Genomic DNA, 5,000 nt, shown 5'->3' on the forward strand with positions numbered 1-5,000 from the left:
GTATCGACAGCATCGGATGGTGTTTTATACGTGGATCCCTCGTGACTCGTCTGATCCTCGAGTAACGAGAATATCACAGGACTGAATTTGCGTCTGAATTTGAAAATGTGCTTTTGAAGACCTTTTGGAATTAAAAGACAAAAGTTAAAATGAGATCAGTAGCCTCCGAAAGCTACCGGTCAAACCGCAGATGCAAGGATCTGGATATTCGTGCTCGCCCTGCAGCTCCACCAGATTATTTTCATATTTCAATCTTTGACTGTACCTTTAAATATTTTACAGGGTTCCTGTAGAAAAAAGGCCCGACACATGATTCATTACCTGCATTACGTACCTGCTACAAGGTAATTACAGCCACACGCTAACACGCTAACACGCTAACCCTCCAACCCCAAAACCTGCTGATGCAGTGAAATGATTCAGCCGGCGGTGGGGCAGCGCAGACAGACAGGTTTCTCACACTTAATGTGCTCCTATGGGAAACACACACACACACACACACACACACACACACACACACACACGAACAACAGCAGAACATAGAGGGAGGCATACTGATAGTGACAGAGAGACGGAGTAATAGAAAACTGATTACCGTAAGTACCATCCCCCCCGCCGTCACAGGGAATACTTAAAGATAACAATGTGACCATGAGCCAAACACACACACACACACACACACACACACACACAGTTCAACAAAAAGGGAGCTGCCTGTCCGCCTCCGGTTCATCTAGCCCCGCCCCCTTATGTCAAGTCCAGTACGAGGGGGAGGAACGGGAGACACTCGCCCCCCGATCCCCCGGCTCCTCTATCCATCCATCCAGTCAGCCTGACAAGCTAATGGAGACTAATCAACTGTCAGGGCGAACACGCCGCGCACTACATCTCCCGGCTTCCCGTACCACCTCCACCCCCAACCCCACCCCCACCCCCAACCCCACCCCCCTCCCACCATCATTTCAACTATAACTGTCACGAGCAGAAACTAACAGAGTGATGGCTATATATTGAAATGTCTTTTATTTAGGATAAACCCCCTTGAGATGTATCATCTCGTTTTCAAGGGGGTCCCAACATAAAAAACAATCGCGACATAATAACAGAGAAATTACAGAAACAACTAAATAATAATAATAATAATAATAATAATAATAATAAATTCCCAAAAAGAAAAGGAAAAAAAAGATCAATACAGCAACTAATAAACACAAGCAAACAACAACAACAAAAGGACTAACCATAAACATAATAAACATTACACACACACCCATAATAGAGCGCCCTGACTCCTCCCCGGCCTGAAACGCACACAAACACACAGAATCGTCCCGGAGACCTTTCATTCCCCATTAGCTCACCTTATTGACCTCCATTATATATTCTACTTTAATCTAATCCTAATTTCTCAACAACTCTACCTTGACCTCGACCCCCGCCACTCGTCTGAGTGGACGTCTGGTCAAACAGTTTGCAGATGACATTACACTCTCCTTCAATAATCAATATATCTGACAGCTTCCTTCCCCGAGCAGCGGGACGTTTTACAGGCAGAAATCCTTTCCTGATAATCAGAGTGAGCACGCTCTTTGTGATTATTGCACTCAAACATCGGATTATCTTACTAATAGTCAAATAATGGAGTCGGATTACTCTTTTAAAACGAGTCGGGGGGTTTTAATATGCTTTTTCTCTTTCTTCGTTTCGATTCGGTGCTCGAGCTGCGGAACGTCACGGGAGTAAATACGGAGGCACAGCGGCGTCTGAAAAATGAGTGTTGTGCTCAACGGCGGAGGAAGACGGAGAGGGTCTGCTTTATGGGGGGGGGGGGGGAGGATTAGTGGAACGGCTTTCCTGTTACGACTTTCATCAGGAACACTGGCTGTGTTGAAGTGCTTCGTGAGTTCATTAGTGTAACACACTTAATCTGGATATTGGAGGCAAACAACACTATTTGTATGCGAGCAGACGTACTCGACTCCGTCTCATCAGACGAGCAGAACATGTGATGGATGTGCGGCCGGCGCTTTAGGAGTCGCAATCGAGCTCCTAAAAACCGAAGGGAGCTGCAGACGGAGGTGATCATGTGATATAGGTTTGCTGCTATAAACGGCCGGCGTCCTTCAGCCTCCGTATGGGACGCACCGGCCTTTCAAATAACGAACTATAATTAACTCATTATTTGACATTCAGAGCAACTGAAAGGAAAGTTGTGTTTGAGGCTGGTTAAACAAACACAGGACTTTCACCTAGGAGACCCCTGTTATTGTCCCTGCTGAAACCAGGTCAGCGCTGACTTCCCTACTTCACTAACAGCAGTTATGTAACAAGCGTATTGTGCATGACAGACATTTTAACCGGATCCACAATCGTTTCCTCCGTGCAAATAAAACCTAAGTTCACTTTGAATGCATGCAACACGTGGAAACTGGCTTGAAAGACACAAAAAAAGAACCAGAATTATTCTAAAAATATTGATTACAGCCGCTTGAAGTAACAAAGTCGAGCTCTTCAACCTTTCAGATCACATCCCCGTTTACATTGTGCACCTTTTTTTAGCTTATATGCCGAAAATATTAAAAACAATTACATTTCTTTGTATTTTTTATGAAAACCAATGTTTTTTTTTTCTTCCTGGAAAACTAAATATGATGCGTAGCATTAATCAATATCACGACATCCAGCTGCAAATCAATCTGAAACTCTTAGTGGAACAAAGCTGAGAGAAAACCTTCACAACACGTTTCACCCAGAAATACGTCACCGTACGGAAGATCAGTGCTGCTTCAGCTCAGTAAGTTGAACCTAAACTAACCTGATTTAACCTCCTGATCAAATATCCAAACCCCAAAAACATAACGACACTAACGGTCCGGATTGCCCCCCCGTACACATTAAACACACACAACAAAGAGCCGAGCCGTTATTTTAGGTCTCAGAGGAAGCAACACCACCTCCCGCCTTATAAACACCTCTGAGTCAGGAAAGGAAGGAGGGGAGGGGTCTCTCCTGGCCCCTGTGTGTGTGTGTGTGTGTGTGTGTGTGTGTGTGTGTGTGTGTGTGTGTGTGTGTGTGTGTGTGTGTGTCTGTGTGTGTGTGTGTGTGTGTGTGTGTGTGTGTGTGTCTGTGTGTGTGTGTGTGTCTGTGTGTGTCTGTGTGTCTGTGTGTGTCTGTGTGTCTGTGTGTCTGTGTGTGTCTGTGTGTCTGTGTGTGGTGTGTGTGTGTGTGTGTGTGTCTGTGTGTGTGTGTGTGTGTGTGTGTGTGTGTGTGTGTGTGTGTGTGTGTGGGACGCTCTCTTTGAAAAAGGAACTGATACATTTCCATATGTTCAGCCTCAGATTGTGTTCGACTGTCAGCAACTTCCAGCTCGGCGGGCTGTGAACCGTTTTCACACCGGCACCAGGGGATCGAACCTGTGACCTCGGCCGCCAGTTGTTGTGTTTGACGTGCGTCTGACGATGTCTACATCATTAAACACAGACGTGAGAGCACGGCCGACTAATTGTGAGAAAATAAATGAGAAAGGCGGAGCTTTAATTAACACTCCATCACAAGGAAAGTCCTGATGAAGATGACAGCCGGCGTTTTTCAACATGAGTGATGGATAGGGGGGGTAATGGTGTTTTCTGAGGGGGGGGCAGGTGTAATGGTGATTTCTGAGGGGGGGGGCAGGTGTAATGGAGTTTTCTGAGGGGGGGGGGGGGCAGGTGTAATGGTGTTTTCTGAGGGGGGGGCAGGTGTAATGGTGTTTTCTGAGGGGGGGCAGGTGTAATGGTGTTTTCTGAGGGGGGGGCAGGTGTAATGGTGTTTTCTGGGGGGGGGGGCAGGTGTAATGGTGTTTTCTAGGGGGGGGGGGGCAGGTGTAATGGTGATTTCTGAGGGGGGGGGCAGGTGTAATGGTGATTTCTGAGGGGGGGGGCAGGTGTAATGGAGTTTTCTGAGGGGGGGGGGGCAGGTGTAATGGTGTTTTCTGAGGGGGGGGCAGGTGTAATGGTGTTTTCTGAGGGGGGGCAGGTGTAATGGTGTTTTCTGAGGGGGGGGCAGGTGTAATGGTGTTTTCTGAGGGGGGGGGCAGGTGTAATGGTGTTTTCTGAGGGGGGGGGGGCAGGTGTAATGGAGTTTTCTGAGGGGGGGCAGGTGTAATGGTGTTTTCTGAGGGGGGGGGCAGGTGTAATGGAGTTTTCTGAGGGGGGGGGGGGGCAGGTGTAATGGAGTTTTCGGGGGGGGGGCAGGTGTAATGGTGTTTTCTGAGGGGGGGGGGGCAGGTGTAATGGTGTTTTCTGAGGGGGGGGGCAGGTGTAATGGAGTTTTCAGGGGGAGGGGGGAGTAATGGAGTTTTCAGGGGGAGGGGGGTGTAATGGTGTTTTCAGAAGGGGGGGGGGGCAGTTGTAATGGAGTTTTCAGAAGGGGGGGGGGGAGTGGTAGATCAGCTTCTTGCACACAACTTGTGAGGCGTTCCTTCTTATCGCTGCTGAGTGATGCAGCAAAACGCCGGAGACCTCGAGCTATTCATATCGTGTGGAAGAGAAGATAACTTATTATTATTCATACGGCCGTGACTTATCTGCAACTACGGCGGCGCCGAGACTTCAGGCTTCTTGTGCTCCAGCAGCTGCTTTTATGCAGCGATACTTTGGATGCCGACTGAATGAAGCGAGGCCAAAGTATTCAATTCTACGATAATATACATTTTACTTGTAGATGCTGTCACTTGGTGAAGGTTCTTTACCGAGTTGCTGCTGTACGCTTTATTATTTTGATTAAACACAAGAATAAGGGGAGTAACGGATGTTTGTAACTAATGTTATTGTGTTTATTGCTGTTTATATATTCAACCAAATAGATCGCAGACGATTCAGTTGAAGCATGTGATCAAAGTGATAGTGGTATCTGAGCACCTAACAGCCGAAGTATTGAATGTTTATCATTTTCAAAATAAATGAAAAAAAAAGTTACTTAGATCCTCGTCGAACCAGGAATTCTGTCTCCCGTTACACCAC

The 5,000-nt window shown here is 47.1% G+C and overlaps 1 protein-coding gene across 1 annotated transcript in view; it reads right to left on the minus strand.

The window, feature by feature from the left end:
* rftn1b (raftlin, lipid raft linker 1b) overlaps positions 1-5,000 on the minus strand; it is an 83,055-nt gene that overhangs the window by 64,986 nt on the left and 13,069 nt on the right.

The sequence above is a fragment of the Eutrigla gurnardus genome (assembly GCF_963514095.1).
Source record: "Eutrigla gurnardus genome assembly, chromosome: 14".
NCBI lineage: Eukaryota > Metazoa > Chordata > Actinopteri > Perciformes > Triglidae > Eutrigla > Eutrigla gurnardus.